The sequence below is a fragment of the Octodon degus genome, unplaced genomic scaffold (assembly GCF_000260255.1).
Source record: "Octodon degus isolate 3935 unplaced genomic scaffold, OctDeg1.0 scaffold00012, whole genome shotgun sequence".
NCBI lineage: Eukaryota > Metazoa > Chordata > Mammalia > Rodentia > Octodontidae > Octodon > Octodon degus.
Genome location: NW_004524588.1, coordinates 2,100,961 through 2,119,039, shown reverse-complemented (window position 1 = coordinate 2,119,039; position 18,079 = coordinate 2,100,961). Strand labels below are relative to the sequence as shown.

Below are 18,079 nucleotides of genomic sequence, written 5' to 3'. Positions count from 1 at the left end.
AATAAAAACGCTCCAGGTAATTCTTCCTGATAAACTCTGAGCCTCTCAGCCTTAATTATATTAGGATGCCTCTTCACACAGTAGCTAAGCTAAGGCAGAAAATACCATCGCTCTTTCATTAGAATTGGTGTCACCCACAAATGGACAATGGTTGGCCATCACCCATGTCTCTGTTCGTGGAGTAGCCTAGAATTGGGGCATGGGAGAGTAGGTCTCTCACTTCTTATCATTTTCAGAGTCTCTGATGCGGCTCCTCTGGCTTTATACTTTGGTGCAGAAAGACTGGTGGCAGGAGAAAAATGAGGGCCTAAGGCTATATTCTCAGAGTGGTTTAACTTCTTCACAGTAGTCATACATCAGTTGAGAGATGCTACAGGAAACACAATCATATCCCAAAATATCTACCACTAGATTAAAAATGAAATTTAAGATGGAAAGCCTTCTTCCAACCATATCCATCAAGTGAATTTATACTTTTAGTAGAGATAATTCACTTGTCCAGTGTGAGGTGATTGAGCTTGTTTTCCTCCCCTGAGCTGCTTACCTTAGGCCACTTCACTGCTTATTAGCACCTCTGAGAAGGACAAGCCAGAGAGAATGAAAAGTGAGAAAGCTCAAACCAGTCAATTTCTCACCTTGTTAGCAGTTCCGGGGAAGACTTGGTGGGAGAAGAATTATTATTGGCTACAATGAGACCCTGGATTATCTGTAGCCTTCAATTTTCCACACTCTTCCTGCCCCTATGATCAGATACAGTCTAGTCAGCCTACCCCAGTCCACAGGTGAACAGAAGAATACTGTTCAAATTCTGGAATTTTCAAAGAGGCAATGTATGATCTCTTCTTCCTTCAATTACAGTTTTCAAAAATGCCAAGATCGTGGACAACTTCTATTGCTTAGGAAAAGTGATCCCATCTTAGCAGTTGAGTTTTCCTACCATTCCAACTTTCCACAACCCTAATGAAGTCTTGTATCTTTATTCTCATAAGAAAATCGAACAAGCTGATGTTCAGTAGGTAGCTACTGTATCAGAAGATGCCAGATTGTCAGCTAACATTTCTCAAACACCCCCTTCCTCAATTCTACAACCATTTGATAAGGACTGCATGTGATCATGATATCTTACAAAGAGGTACCAATAAAAATAAATAGAGATAAAAACAATTTGGGCAAAATTTATGTGGTGGTGGTAGTGAAGTAAACCCAGTACCCTGCACATGCTACAAAAATGCTCTACCACTAAGCTACATCCCCAGGCTGGGCAGGAAATGCTTATCTTGGTTTTATATAAGAAAACCGAGACTCAAATAATTTAAGTCCCAGAATTTATGAGTTAAGATTTGAGCACAAAGCTGGCTTTCTCCTGCCAATCCCAAAACCTTCCTCCGGTGTCTTTCCAGCTTCACAGTGCAGCCTCACTGGCAGGAGGATTTCTTACTTCTACCCAGAACTATCTCTGATGGTACTCTCAAGGCTGACCTAGCAACTGACTGCTGATGGCCTTTGTGACTTTTAAATATTAAGGCGCTGCCTGAACACGTGAATAGTACCTTCAGTCATCAATTCCCTTTGCAATAACCACCAGCTCCCATTCCTCTGCCAAATCTGTGCGCAGTACCACTGGTCCCTTTCCCAGCCTCTCAAGGGTAAGAGACCTGGCACTTCCAGCATGGAGGAAGTGAGGATGCAGGCAGAGGAGGCAGTGAGAGGCACTTATCAGATGGCTCAGAGCTACCAAGTGGGCAGAAGCCCATGGCCTTGTTGTCACCACATGGCAGTTTCCTATTTCAGGGAGGGAAGTAGCCGAATGGCTTAGGCGAGGGGAAACAGGAAGTGGGGGAGGCTGTTGAATCTTCACCCCTCTTCCCACTGCTGCCTGAATTCCATTCTGCTGCCGTCCCTTGTTCCAGCCCCACTGGCTGGCTGGATTCAGTGCCTGGCCTTGGCCTTTTCCTTTCCGGCCTCAGTACTTCCTGTGACTCTGCCTTGGCAGCTTCAAAAAAGCCACAGCAGGCGGGTTTGTCACCATAAGGAACACCAAGACCTTTCGGTGCTGGCCAGAGAAAAATGCATCTTATCCAGAGCCCTGTCAAACTACCAAAGGGGCTGGCCTCATTCCTCAATAGAGAAGGAGACAGGTGATGGGACTTTGTCTCATGCAGGAAGACACCACAAGCTCCCATCCCTTCAGGAAAGAGTCTCTTCATACCTGTGTCTGCCACAGTATTGTCCATGGTACATTCTATAGACCTAAAAGACCACCATCTTTCATACATAGGTCCAAAGTCTGCTATTTTTTTTTAAATAAGCACTACATTGTCCAAAGACACTGTAAGATGATTTGAGGAAAAGGCCACCTGTACTTTACCGAAGAACATCTGTATGACATCAGACACCACGTAGCAACTCCCTGTGAGTGCTGGCCTCAACTGCTAAGCCCCTGGCCCAGGCTTCCGGGTTGCTCTCCCTGCGGGCTCACTGACTGAGTGGCAGCTCGCCAGTCATGAAGACCCTTGAGTTAGCAGGATCTGCTTCCAGATGGATGCCAGGGAGCCCAAGGTGCCCGGGATGGGCAACACCACCAGCACCGACCCAGGCACCAGAGGTCTGAGGAATGCACACAGAAAGGGGCCCACTTCAGAGCACCACTTTTTGAAAGCTCCTCAAATCTATCTAGAACCTTTAACTACGAGCCCTGTTCTATTCTCAAACCCTTTTGCTCTTTTTATGTCCCCCTCCTCCCTATCTGATTTCATAAAAAGTCTGACTTTTCCCCTAGATTGTAAAAAAAATTTTCTAAAGGTGGCATATTCTATTTGCGCTTCTCAGCGCAAAAGAAATCTGCATGAGTGAAGAGGCTGCTGAGACAGACACTCGCCCCAGGCTGCTCATCCTCTGCTCAAGTCCAGATCCAGAGAGCGAACTGGTGGTGCCAACAGCAAGAAAATCAAGGCCAGGTACAAGGTCCTGGACCATGAGGTCCAGAGGTGGCAAACATCAGGGCCACTCACGGCCTGGAGTCTGTGGGTGCAAAATCTGGGCGATCACCAATAACGCAAAGCACACAGAAGAGCCATGCCAAGTATGTGCCCTAAGCACATGCCCTAAGTGGGCAGCTGTCCCAGGTCGAAGACACCGCTCTTCTGAATGCTTCCCTGTGCTACGATGACATGCAGGCACACGGGCTTTGGCCTTCTTTATTACTGTTCTCAGATGTGACAGCTGGAGAATATAGAAGCTCGTTAGCCCTCCTCAGCACGCACAAGTGTGTGTGCACACACATGCGCGTGCGCACGCACACACACACACACACACACACACAGTCCCTCACACTACTGCATTATACTACAGGGCAAGGCAGCTACCAAAAAGCATTGATTTATTTATGTAGTAGAAACATATATTGTACCACACCTCTGCTTCCCGCTGTGACTTCAGTCTGTGGTAATCCCTGGGCACAGCCTCTCTTCCACAGCCATGAAATCGGCGAGAAGCAGACATGGTTTACAAGCTATGTGTCACTTAGCATCGCCAGCACATCCTGATCGGTTAGGAAATGAGGGAGCAGAAGCAACGGACATCAAGGATGAAACATAGCACCCGGCTGCAGGTCTGGCCATGCGGGGAAAGCAGACTGGCTGCCTATTGTTTGCCAAAAGGAAGAGCAGACTGTGAGGTCCAACATTAATGTACGCGGGGTGGGAAGAGCAATGACACAGGCGAACTACAGCTTTCCCCAAAGCTCAAGGGAGACTATGTGTTAAAGCACAAAGCCCAGATCATCAGACAGTGTGCTGCTAATACACTGGCCCTTTGGCCCTGGGAATCAAATCACCTAATTATTAGATCTAACAGAACTGGGAAGAGCGGCTGGGCAGTTTCCAGACTGCATATACCTGCTTGAAGGCCCATAAGGTTTTCCTAGTCCCAGGTAGCATGAACACGGACCCGTACCACAGAGATCCGTGACACAATATGTGTGACCCCCAATAGCACCTCAGAGGCCTATTTTAACCACTACATGGGGGGGGACAGATTTCAAGAGCTGAAAGGGAAAAGAGTGACCCTCCTGGGTGGGTCATTTATGTCAAAGACAGAGCAAAGGCAATGTCTAAGGTAATCCGGCTTCTTCTTGGAACAGAATCTCCCCAAGAATCTCCATAGCATTCCTAGAACACACAATGCAAGGGAGAAACTAGGTCTGCTCTGCCCGTGACCAACACATTCAACCCAAAGTAGACCAAGTCCACTACATACTAATATAAACACCAGGGCAGAAACTGAAGCAGTCCAAATGGACCTCCCTCGCTCAGGTCAGTCTACTTGGGCGGCACGGATCAGTTCCAATTCTATATCTAGCTCTAAAAATGCTCTTCAGGACAACAGCAACAAAGATGTTGCTTCCTTCGAATTTGTGGTATCAGACACAGAGTCTTCAACAACTTCCCGCTAGCCAAAATGGCCGCCATTCTAGTGAGGTCAAAGGATGGCACTCTTCCTGGAGCTCTCCTACTGAGGGGAAGAAAGAATTGCTGAATGCTTGTTGACTAGAGTAAGCAGCCTACCACCGAAACCTGCTAGAAATTCCCTGAGTTGTGTTAGGTTTTCTCTATCCTCGCCCCACCCCCCACTTAGATATTTTAAGGAACTGAGAGCTTTTATTTCCAAAGGTCACATTGTGAAACTGTGACCAAAGCTACGGACAGAAATCAGCTGTCATGAATCCTCAGTTCATGCTTATCAGACAAAACTAAACACCGTCCCAAAATAAGGAAAACAGTGTCTGACCACCTCACTCCTAAAAACGACTGCCCATCAGGAGTGCCAGAGACCAGATCCAAAAGGTGGCCGGAAATAGAAGCAAAGAACACACCTTAGAACAGACAGACCTGAGTTCAAATTTCAGGTCGATCACTTCTCAATTGTGTGATCTTGGGGGAATGACTTCATCTCCTGGGTTTGGTTTTCCCCACTTCAAAAATAAAATTAAAATCCCTACTTCATAGAATTATTGTAAAGATAAAATGAAAGAGCACACAGATACCATGGGGCAATCTATACACACCTGTCCCCCCTTATCTCCATTTCTCTTTCCTTAGTTTCAGTTACCTGTGGTCAAAAATATCAAATAAAGCTGGTTCAGGGCGTTGGCAGTCCTGGTTTACAGTGCAGTTATGGCCCAGTCCAAGAACCACACCATGCACAACCAGTCCCGAAAATGGCACAGACATGGCATCGAGAAACCTCGGTCACAAAGATACAAATCTCTGAAGGGGGTAGATCCCAAGTTCATTAGAAACATGCATTTTGCCAAGAAGCACAGCAAGAAGGGCTTCAAGAAGATGCAAGCAAACAATGCCAAGGCCATGAGTGCATGCACTGGGGCTATCAAGGCCCTTGTCAAGCCCAAGGAGGTCAAGCCCAAGATTAGTCCAAAGGGAATAAACCGCAGGCTCACTTGACTTGCCCACATTGCCCACCGCAAGCTTGGGAAGTGTATCTGTGCCCGCATTGCCAATGGTCGCAGACTTTGCTGGCCAAAGGCCCAGGCTCCAGCCAATGCCCAGGCTCCAGTTTCTGTTCCAGCCCAGGCTCCCAAAGGTACCCAAGCACCCCCCACCCCCCCATGAAGACTCCCAGTAAAAGACTCTTATCTGCTGATATAAAAACAGAAGTGACCCCTAGGGGTACCATCTGTGGGGGGCTGGTGTCCTGTGCTCTTTGTACAAATAAAGCTGAGGCAAGGAAAAAAAATAAATTTAAAAAAAAATTATATATATATATATATATATATATATACATATATATATATATATATATATCCCAGAAATGAACAATTTATAGATTTTGAATACCTTTTATCATAGCATACTGCTACAATTTTTACCTGATTATTATTGCTATTAATCTCTTACTATGCTTAACTTACAAAGTTAACTTTATCATAGGTATGTTGTATAGAAAAAATGCTGTATAGGTATACTGTTTAGCAGTTATGCACCACATGACAATATTTGTAAACAATAATAGTACAGACAATGGCATTTCCCTAAAAAGATATCATTTAGTGATGTCACAGCCACGTTAGTTTGTATAAATATACCCTAAGATGATCCCAGAATGATGAAATTGTCAGTCAACACCTCTCAGAACATAGCCCAGAGTATAAACTGATTATACGGAGCTTGTTACTGGTGGTTTCAGCATCCCAAGGGAGTGGTGGTGGAATGTTATCCCCAAATATAAGGGGGACCACTGTACATCCAGTGACAGAGAACATACGCTCCATTCATGACCCCTTCCTAGCTTGGTCTCCTTTCCCTTTATCCCTCAAAACAAAGCACTAATCAATCACCAGGGTCCATTCCTCCTTGAAGAAAGGAAGAGAGGGGTCTACTCTACTAATCCAGTCTATCTGATGGCTAGGGAAAGAGAAATGAGCTAAAACTGCACTTTCATAAAACTGCACTTTTCAGTGTACACACTTATACAACTGTAAAATTTTATATTCCCCAAGAACTTTTACTTGTTTGGGTTAAATAAAAAAGATATAATCTTCAATGATATGACCTTCTTCTATGAAATACTTCTCAAAGCTATCCATATTTAACATCGTACCAAGGTCAGGGCTTTGTCATTTAACTTGGCTACCATACTTAATTGTATCCAAAGAAGATCTGAGGGGCTCCTGGCCTCCCTTTTCCAATCTACCTCCCATAGCTATCAACTACTCAAAGCACAGAACTGATTGCCATTCGACACCTTCACTGACTTCTAACCATCCTGTGACAGCTGCAACTCAAGCGCATGCCTCACCTGTCCAGTGTTCCAATCACTGACATACTCAACTCAGATGTCCCCTACCCTCTCCACCAGGAGGGCTATTGTGACCTTCAAATCCGAGCTAATCATGTGCTCTTTGTTTTCCAAAGCAGTCTACCTGCATGTCTACAAGTGTCTTACAACACTCACTATTCCTTTTGCTTCAAGTTAAAATTACCCAGCTAAGTACCTGTCTCTACAGCTGGACTGGACGTTGTCTTTTCCACCTCTCACTGTTCATCTCCTGAGCCTGTGTGTTAAGCCATGCATGCAGTAGGTAGTCCACAAAGTCCTACTAAATTATTTGCTTAATTGGTTAATTGGTTTTAGCAAGTCCCTAATCAAATCTATGCTTGGAGGGAAGAACAGGACTGGGTAGTTAGGCAATTCATTATTACAATATTTTTCATTAGTCAGCTACCACTTTGGGAAGCCCAGAGAACAGAAGGAAAGCCCATGAGACGCTGGGCACAAGCCTGACTGGGAGCAAAGAGCAGGGAAGAGCAACCCTTGTTATTCCTGTGCTGGGGAGCATGGGCTGGGCATAGCTGCTTTCCTGTCTCATATGCACGTCCCCCTCCTTTCCTTCCTTCTCTTCCTTCTCTGCCCTCTCTCCCTTATTACCACCTCCATTCCTCTTTTCTCTGATATGTACTCATGCATTCATTCAGCAAATAAATATTCAATAAACATTTACTATGTGGTAGGCACTTCTCTAACACAAGGAAAATGAAGCCCCAGTTCATCTTGATCACCAACTGCATTGACTTGAAATACACCTAAACATGTAAACTACACTTCTGGGTGTGACAGGTTGGTATAACCTTGGAGTCCACGTCTTGTTCCTGGCACCCTTTCTTTCTAGCACTGCTCCCCTGCTCTGCTTCCCAGCTAGCAGATTTACTTCGCCATTTCCTTTTGCCACAAAATTTCTACCCCAGAACCCAATGACCATTAACTGAATCCCTTGGAACCATGAATCCAACTAAACCCCTCCTCCTTTAAGTTGTGGGTGTCAGGTACTTCATCCCGGCAACAGAAAGCTGACCAGTATCCCAGCCTATATTCTAATGCAGTGCATATTAGATTTCAATGTCAAATCAACCAGCTGGGGATCTTGCCAAAGAGCAGAACTGGACTCATCAGGTCCAGGTTGGGGCCAAAAACCTACAGTCCGAAGAGCTACCAGAGGATGCTGATGGTGTCAGACCTCTCTCTTAATAGTAAGGTGGTGGACTAGAAGTTTACTTGTAAACCACAGCCAAATACAGGAGTCACTTAAGAGTTTTATAAAATACTAATATCTAGTTCTCGCCCCCAGAGTTTCTGATATAATTTTGCTGGAGTGCAATGCAGCATTAGGATTTTTTTTTTTTTTTTCCAGAACCGGGGATTGAACTCAAGCCCTTGCGCTTGCCAGGGAAGCGCATATTCCACTGAGCCATCTCCCCGGCCCCAGCATTAGGATTTTTTAAAGCTCCTATGGCAATTCTAATTAACACCAAGACTGAAAAGCACTGCCAGAGTAGCAGGTATAGACAGAAAATGAATATATATTCCAGGTGTTATGAAGAAAAACAAGGTAAGCTAAGTACAAGAGAAAGCTAGAGTGTATGTTACATTATATGCTGAGGTCAAAGAATGCCCTTCTGCCAGGTGTGATGGCTTATGCCTGTAATTTCAGCATTTGGGAGGCTGAGGCAGGAGGATTGCTGCAAGTTCAAGGCCAGCCTAGGCCACATAGTGAATTCAAGGCCAGCCTGAACTGTATAGTGAAACCTTGCCTCAAAAAAACAAAAAACATGAAAGCAATCGGAAGAATGCCCTTCTAAGAGGGCAACATTTCTGCTGATAACTGAAGAAGTTTACAAAATAGCTAAGCAGTTACTTGAGCTCCATGCAGCAGAATCACACACACACACACACACACACACACACACACACACAAATGCCCTGAGGTAGCTGTATATTTGGATTATTTGAGAAATAGCAGGGGATGAACACAGAAGAACATCCATGACAAGATTTCACGGAAACAAGGGCTTGCTAATGCAGTAAAATAAGGCATTCAATCTAAATGCAAAATTAGAAGGCATCCAATCAAATCAGAAGGTTTAAATGTAAAAGATACCCTGAGATGGTTAATTATCAAACATTTAGAAGGAAAATGCACATGTACACGTCAGGTCATAAGAATGTATCTTTCTGATACATCTGAAAGATGGCAACATCCGCATGTTAGAAGAGATCAGAGGCTCACAGAAGAGCTACATGAAGTCCGGGGCGAGTGACTCCGACACCTTTTCTCTCTGCACTATAAATCAGTCACTCATCTGGTCACTCTCCTCACTCTTACTTCACACATGTTCCTCATGTCAGGCAGTGAGTGCTAGAGAAGGGCAGATGTCAGAGACCAGAGAAAAAGGTAAAAGCGAGGCAGAGAAGTACAGAAGTAAAGGATGCAGAGAGCCCAGACGAAAGTGCCTCTTCCACCATGGCAGTGGTGGCGAACCGCAGGCACTTACGGCTGTTAGGTACCACTGGAAGCTCTGAAAGGTTCACACCACCGCTCATCTACACCGTCCACTCCTGACATTCACACCTGATGCTCACAAGAGCCCTGATGGATAGTGGGATGGTTTATATCACGGATCAACTTAGCTAAGCCATGGTACCCAGGATGTGGTCAAGCCCTCATCTAGATGTTGCTGTCAAGTATTTTTTAAGTATTTTAAACCAAGATTTGAGAGCAAACCAGATTGTTGTCTGTCACATGGGTAGGCCTCAGCAATCATTAGAAGGCCCTACGAAAGAAAAATACTTAAGTTGGGGCCAGGGAGACGGCTCAGTGGAATAAGCACTTGCCTGGCAAGCTCAAGGGCCTGAGTTCAATCCCCGGTTCTGCAAAAAAAAAAAAAAAAAAAGAAAAGAAAAGAAAAGAAAAGAAAAGAAAAGAAAAGAAAAGAAAAGAAAAATACTTAAGTTCCACAAGGGAGAGACAGCCCAGCCTCCTCATGACATCTGGACCAGAGACCCCACACCAACTCTTCCTTGGTCTCCAGTCTGCTGGTCCCCACAATGATAAACGTCAATCTCTTTGAATAAACAAATTTACCTCTCTGACTATCTACATACACATTCATATACACCTATTTATCTACCGATACCAGTATCAACAAATCTCTTGGTTCTGCTTCTCTGAAGAGCCTGTGTTAGACAGGCACAGCCAGTGCCACTAACCTCATCTCTTTCACAGTGATGCCTCTCTGAGAGGTTCCAAACATCACTTTTCTAAGAAGGAACCGGGCTGAGACTGGCATCCAGGCCTTTCCTCCCTGCAGGAACTCGCCCAGGCTGGTCTTCATCTTAAGTCTCAGACCTGGTTAAAAAGGTAAAGCTCTTAGCACGCATACTAATAGTTGTGACTAACATCACTTAAAATGTGTCAGGTGGACAGAATAAGGAAGAAAAACCATATGGATCTGGTGACTCCTGAGGACCTCTGCAGTGGTTGACAAGTAAGGTATGCGGGTTCACAGTTACCAGGGTTCAATCCTCCACCGGAGGGCTAAACCAAATGCTCTCTTTTAAGGAGGCTTCTTTATTAGGCTGGAAAACACCGTGGAAAATTAACACAATCACAGACACCAGGCTCAAATTTTCGGGCATAAAAACACAGAGAAAAAAAGCTAGAGTTTACTGGAGCTTTGACCAAACAGGAGACAGAAAGTGGGGGAAAATAGAGAAAAGTGATTCAATGATAGAAATCCATTCCAGGGGAGGGAAGGCTGGGAAACGCCATAGAATTCTTCCTCAAAATGTTAATCAAAATATTTTCTGGTTTAAAAATAATGATATTGAAGCAAGAAAAGAAAGGATATACAAATCATGACTGCAGTCAAATCATCATCAATGAGTAAAGACATTACTCATTTTCAAGTCACAGGACCCAAGGACCATCGCTCCCTTATTTGCTAGCATTTGAAACTGCTTTAGGGAGAATGTTTAGAAAACAAAGGAGTGGTATAGATTTACTACAGCAAATCAGGACACAGGAGCCAGGAAGATAGCTCAGTGGCATAAGTGCCTGCCTGGCAAGCGCAAGGTCCTGAGTTCGATACCTAGTACCAAAAAAAAGAGAGGGAGAGAGGGAAAGAGAAAGAAAGAAAAAAAGAAAGAAAGAAAATAAATTAATTAATAAATCAAGGCACAGGCAAATATGTTCCCTCCTTCAGAAACGCAATTTGGGATTGGAAATGATAGGTTTATATGATGAGTATCTACATGAACATGCAGGAGAGAGCGCACCAGGATTGTGAAGAAAAGGTGGAATAAATTCTGTTACTGCCCCAACTGAGGCAGAGATAACTAATGTCACAGGCAGAAAAAACTTCTGTACCTCTTGACATGTGACATGCCCCTCAATGTAGTCCCATTACTAAAAAACTAGATTATAGATTCTGGATAGAAGTACAGTTAAAAACACTGAAAAGACAAGAAAAATGTGCTGAGTCCCTGCTAAAAACCTGGGAAAGGAGGACTGAGAAAGAAAATAAGAAAACAGAGGTGAAACTCCCCGGAGAAACCCAGATCTCCTGAAGAAAGGGCAAAGACCTTCCTTGCAATTTGCCCGGGCCTCAAATGAGTAACAAAGTAACAGTGAAGAGGGTTGGGACTATTCAGTATCTGCTGAGGTCCTAGCAGGGAGACCTGGCGGAAGCCTCTGGCTTTCCTTGTGTGTGCCTTCTCAGCTGAGTCAGGTCTAGGATGGCCTTCCCTTCATGGGCTGTCCTACACTCTCCAGAACCTGTGTGAAGCAGCAAGCATAGCTGGCTTGACCTGAAAGAAGGCTGACGGTGTTCGGCCAGTGGCTGTCACATCCGAAAGGCCCCTACAGGATTTCTCTTTGGGGCCCCGAGATCTGGCCACCCACCCCTAGCTTCTGTTGGAAGAACAAATGCTTTCTAGGAAGAGCAAAAAAGCCCCACCAACAGTATCACTAGCCTGGATCTGCTCCAAAAGGCTGGAGGTGTCACAGCCCAGGGATCCGAGGCAAAGGACACATTTTAATAATAGTAGTAGCTGTCACCTTGTAAGGCCTTTCCAGTTTATAATGTGTTTTAAAAGCTCTAAGAGCAATGACTCTGAAACCAGACTGGGTGGATTCAAATTCCATTCCTACTGCTTTCCAAGCACAGGAGGATAAAGATCGTGGCTCTTACCTGGGCTTGCTGTGACCTAACATGAGATAAATAGGCAGAGCATCTGAATCAGGATCTGGCACGAAGTGACACATAAGAAACCCAGACTGATGGTCTCCTCAACCTAGACCACATGAGAGGACAGGTGTTCAGAGAAGGTCCTTCTCTGTCCTGGTGACAGGCAGGACTAGGGCTTCTCACTGAAAGCACAGACGTGAGTGTGTACAGTTGGAACTGACCATGTGAGTGGGAACTGAGTATGGGGGTGACCAGAGAGAGCCACAGAGCTTCAGGAGGGGACAGGACACTAAAAAGGAAAAAGACATATCCAAACAAAAATTGGGCTGGCTTTGCTGTTACAGGAAATCAAATTTTCTTTTCCATGGCCTAGGCCAGATTCCTCCAGTCACATTCCTAGTTACGTGACTAATATACCACTGCCTCCCCTCACAAGAAGATTCTGCAAATGAGCTCTGTGATGCTATCTGTATGGGACACAGAGAGGTGATGCCCGGCCTTAAGACTCCCAGAAAAAAAAACAGTGATGAAGGGGTGTGTGTGTGTGTGTGTGAGAGAGAGAGAGAGAGAGAGAGAGAGAGAGAGAGAGAGAGAGATTAGCTCACATGCTTACAGAAGCTGGTAAGTCTAAAATCCTTAAGAGTGGGCCCAGGCAAGTCATCCCAAGGTTGTGCGTTACAGCATTCCCTCTTGCTTAGAGAGCCTAGTCTTGCACTTTAAGGCATCAGATGAGGCCCACCACCTTCCAGAACAATCTGCTTTACACAAATTCCCTGGAGTTAAATGTTAACAAAATCACCTTCACCAAAACATGCAGAATAATGTCTAATCCATATCTGGGCACAATGACCCAGCTAAGCAGACATAAAATTATCTGTCACATAAGCCCTGGGTGTTTCACTTTTTCAGAGGTCACATATCACAGAAAATTATAAGACATCCAATGAAAACATATGAGTTCTACAGAGACTTTCAAAATAGAAAAGCTGAATAAAACCCACAAAATTCAAGACAGTATCTAACAGGTGGGTGAGGAGGGGCAGAAAAAAAGAGGCACTGACAGAGATGCAGCAGTGGTAATATTCTAGCCCTTAGGTTGGGCACCAAGTTCATAGACATTCACTGAGCTTTCTAACCCACAAATATATTCTTATAAATATTACACATGAAAGATCATGGGGAGTTCATGAGAAAGAACCCGCCACCTGGGGCTACCTGCCCCAACCACTCTGGGACAGAAGTCACCTCTGATTATACTGTCCACTCTATTCAAGGGCTGACGCTGTCAGATGGCATTGCCTGTGTTTACGCCTTGCTTCATCAAATGGATTCTCAATCCCATGAACTGTGGGGCAGCTCTTCACACAGTTCCTGAATCTGCCACAGTCTGGATAAGCACCTGAGTGACTCAATAAATATACGCTGATGGCTGAGTAACAAATCAGATGGGGGCAAGGATACAAAACTAAATAAAGAAACCGGCAGCAAAGCAAGGTTGCTTCAGAGGCACAAGGCCTCGGAGTTAGAAAAGGCACTAACAGCTCTAACGTAGGCATGAAAGATCAGACGCCAAGCAAGCAGGAGCCCATGCATAATTTTCTAATAAGCCGAGAATGAGACAACACCCATCCCCCACACGGAGGCACCACAAGGGGTCCATGTGTGAACACAGCAAGGCTGTGTGGAAAGGCACACACAGCACACAGCAGGGGAGAGATGTCCAAAATGCATGCAACCACAAAAAGTACGCCCCAGAGCTGGAGTACCTCAGCCCTAGGTCTCCTCAAGGAAACACACTATGACACCGCGAGGCTTCTAGCTACATCCCCAAGTAAATTTTCCATCTTTTTGGAAGCTTCCCACATAGCCTGGGCAACAGCTAGAAAACAACACAGGCTAGAGCGAGGATTCTTTACCTGTCTTCACATCCCAAGTCTACACTCTGCTAATTTTTCTCACCAGAACTTCCTCACCCTGAACTTGAGATGCTCTGGTTTGTTCCAGAGATCCAAGCTCTGACTCATTCCAACTTTGGTAAAAAACGATCGAGACTATATGTGGTAGTGACAGCTTTCCCCCATTGGAAACAAAAGGTTAACCTGAGAAAAGAATGTAATTTTTGATGTCTGCTCACCGTAGAGATGAGAACAGAATGCTGGAGTGGCAATACTTTACTTCCTCACTGAAGTTAAATACATAATCATCAACGCAACTACAAAAGGAAGAAAAGAAAGACTGCAAATGGTTACAAATGGATTCTGCTACAAGGTCATTTTACATGCTTCCGTGAAGAAGCGGGAAGACTGAGATGAAAATCATCATAGTCCAAGAAGTACACATGGCCCTGTGAGGAGAGAAAATTATCAGGTCACCAGCGGAAAGAGGACTGCAGCCATGTGTCCCTCTGCAAGGCCAACGCCCTTTCCACCATGACGGACTCCAGGATAGATCGTTCTGATCACCATGTATTAGTGTGGAGTCTGTGTAGCTGGAACTACATCAAAGTAGGTCCAGATTAAAGGCATATATCTGTATGAAGGAGTATGGAGGGCAGCAATTAAGGAGAAAATGATTTCTTCCTTACACTTAGAAAGAAGGAAAATCACCAGAGGCTGGGCCAAACCGAGAGCATCCCACAGACACAGCACAGGGGCCTACACACCCTGGTCCCAACAGTTCCAAAATGGCTCAGGCTTAGAAGGAAATGTCCCTTCATGATGACAGAATTCTTAGCACTAGTGTTTGGAACTAGAGAGAAGAAGCGAGAGCCTAAGACAGATCGATGAAAATGCACAACTAGAGCAAAAAAAAAAAAAAAAAAAAGAAAAAAAGAAAAAGAAAAAAGTATGTCCAGCTCAGGTGGAGCAGCCCTGTGATTCAGACAGGGTACGATCCCACAGGCATGCTCTCGGGCTAAGCCAGGGCACCTGGCCTGCCCGCCACCTCAGTCCTGTTCATGGAGAGTGAGTGCATGGCTCATGGTTCCCTCATAATTTTTAAGACTAGCCTTCTGAGAGGCAGGCCAGAAGGCTTTTTCTGCTCAACACACTGCTGTCCTCTCCAGCCTCCTGCATCCCACTGTTCTTCCAGAATCTGCAACTGAGCCTTTTGTTTACTTTCTTAGGAGCTCCCTGAGGTCTGGCTGTCAGTGTCTCTGAGAGTCAGTGATTAGCATTCTGCCTCCAACTCCTCTTTGGAGTCAGCCAAAAGAGCGCAAGAAGTTGGCTCCAGTCACTCCCTCAGAACAATAGGCCCTTTCTATAAAATACAGGTTTGTCTTCCTTGGCAAAGGCTCAGGAGCTGGTCCTGGCAGAGAGGTCTACCTGTCGGCACAGGACGTTCACCACGAGGAGCCCACTTGCAGGTCATATCGTTCAGCAGGGTCTGGCTGGGAGCCCTCACTCCATCATAGCTCCAGAATGGTAAATCAGAAGCCCCGTCAGAAGGCGAGCAGGCACAGCCATGAACGCAGCTGTCCAGAAGCACCAGGCATTGGTCTGAGCAAGCAGTGAAGCACGGCCAGGTGGTCTCCCGCTCACCCCACCATCTCAGGTTGCCTAAGACTCATGTGTTCATTCGGTCACAAAAATTAGCCCCTCTGGCTCGTAGCACCTAAACATGAGGTCACAGGAAAACACAGTGCCCATCTAGATGAGGGCCGGGTGGCCCAGGCCCATCTGGATGAGGCCTGCACACAGCACACCAATTTGTTATTCCACCCAAGAGAAACAAGCAGCAGCCAGAGACAACTCTGCAATGAGATACACCCAGGCTTTCTCAGGAAAGAGACACAGACCCTGGTCTCTGCTCTGCCACTTTTCACGTAGCAACTCAACCAGCCTGTGCATTTTGTTTCACCCTGCGCCCACTGCCACCAGAACATCACCTTCAGCATCCCCAGGATGGAATAAGGTGTAAGAGCTGTTTTACAAATGACAGGCATTGTTAGATTCATTCACTGCACCCAGGCGTAGGCCTGAGGTCATTAAGCGCTGAGATGCACAAGAGCAGAGGGAACACAGGCTTCTCACCACCCCTCTCCTAAAGAGACTGGGCAGGGACAGGACATTCAGGGTACCTCTGGGCCGTTTAAATGCAAGGCCATCCGAGATCGGGAGACCACGAAGTGCAGGGGGTGGTTCTTGCTCCTATGCTTAAGTCTCTGAAAGCACTCTGGATGAGCCTGGTAAGCTCCAGGCTGCGGCTTCATCCCTTAGTGCTTCTGGGATATGAGATGCACTTAAACCCTGGCAGATGAACTCACCCCAGCCAGCTCGCAGGAGCACACAGAGGTGAGGGCTTCGAGGGCTGCAGTTGCCTTGAGTGCCTCTAATCCTCCCCTTGGAACTCTCTTCCCATTACAAGGGAAGCCTGTGGTTCAAGTCAACTATTTCCCTAAAAAGCTCCATCACACGGGACAGGTCAGAAGATAGAATTAGTTGAGTTTGAGGAAGGCTACTCGTTAGTTTTGGAAGAAATAAGCTCGCTTGCTTTTTTGTTTTGTTTTTCTTCTATTTTGTTTTATCCTTTGGTTAATATGTTAAGCATCCTAAGACCTGGAACTTAGTGGACTTAAGACCAAAGCAGGCCAGATCAGACTAAATTGAGGTCATTTTCTCGCTACTCAGGCTGAAAAGAGTTGAACAGCCCACAGCACAGAGACAGTTTGCTGCAAAAATCACTCCATTAGCCCAATGCGGATAATCTAATCTAAAGCTGCTCAAAAAACATCTGAAGGCCAGGGCAGAGAATGTAAATAGAGGAGCCAGACACTGGAAGCATGTTCATACACGGGAGCATACACAACCTCTCTCTCTCTCTCTCTCTCTCTCTCTCTCTCTCTCTCTCTCTCTCTCTCACACACACACACACACACACACACACACACACACACACCCCACTAGACTCCAGATGATTCACACAGAAGAAAGCCTTGGTTTTCAGAGTTTTTGGCCATTTCTGACAAAACTAATAAACTTAATTCAGTGGCAAATCATGAGTCTCTTCCTAGAGCTAGTGAGGCTGAGCTCTAGCCCCTGTGTCTCCTGTTTTCCAAATAGCACGTGCCTCCCTTTCTTAGCATAGCCGAGGGAGGCCTTATGAATACACTTCCCGTCTGTTTTCTTCCACTGTTCTCCCACTTCTGTTTTTCCTTCCTTCTTTGGCCCCCAGGTTCCAGCCCTCCTGGTGACCGCAGCTGACTGCTCTCTGCCACGCTGGTCCCCCTGGCAGCCTCCACTCATGAGGCAACCAGCAGCACCTACTGTGTGCACCTGCTGTGCATCAATATGGAGCTTGGTGACAGAAATCCAGCCAGGAACTCCAAAGACCCAGTCCCTGTTTTCATGATGCTTACTTTATAATGGTGAGGCAGCCAAAACAATGAATAAACAGACAAAATATCTGCAAGTTAGAGTAATGTCTCGGAAGACAAAAACTACACAGGGATGGCCCACTAATTCTTGGCAATAAAATAGCTTTCCTTTTTTCTTTTCCTTTCTTTCTATTCTTTCTCTTCCTTTCTCTGTTCCTCCCTCCTTCTTCCTTCTCTCTTTTCACAATTTTAGAAATACACATTTGTTTTAGGAGTTGACTCTTACAGGTACATTTACCTACGTCTTTCTAATGTTGACCTCAAATCTTAAATTAAAAGGAATTAGGTGATGTCTTTCAGCCCAAATGCCCATCCAGAAAGCTCTCCAGCTCAGAACTAGCAACCTCCCAGACAAAATCTCTCTTCCAGTGAATAGTTATAAGGGACTCTGGGAGGCTCTAATAATCATCCAATATAATTCTCCCAACTGGTGACACATTTCCTTCCACTTGACATTCCTAGCAAATAAAAATAATTCATTAACCAACAGCACAACAAAAATCTTGCCACTATGCTGGGCATGGTAGTGCCCATCTGTAATCCCATTTTTTGGGAGGCTGAGGCGAAAAAATTGATGCGGGTTCCTGAGTTCAAGGTCAGCCCAGGCTAACTACTGAGTTCATGATCAACATGAACTAATTAGCAAGATACTACCTCAAAAAAA

The 18,079-nt window shown here is 45.4% G+C and overlaps 1 protein-coding gene and 1 pseudogene across 3 annotated transcripts in view; one reads left to right on the top strand and one right to left on the bottom strand.

Annotated features, from left to right (window-relative positions):
• Etv6 (ETS variant 6) overlaps positions 1–18,079 on the bottom strand; it is a 228,327-nt gene that overhangs the window by 166,378 nt on the left and 43,870 nt on the right. The window lies entirely within an intron of this gene.
• LOC105741437 lies at positions 5,175–5,630 on the top strand (annotated as a pseudogene).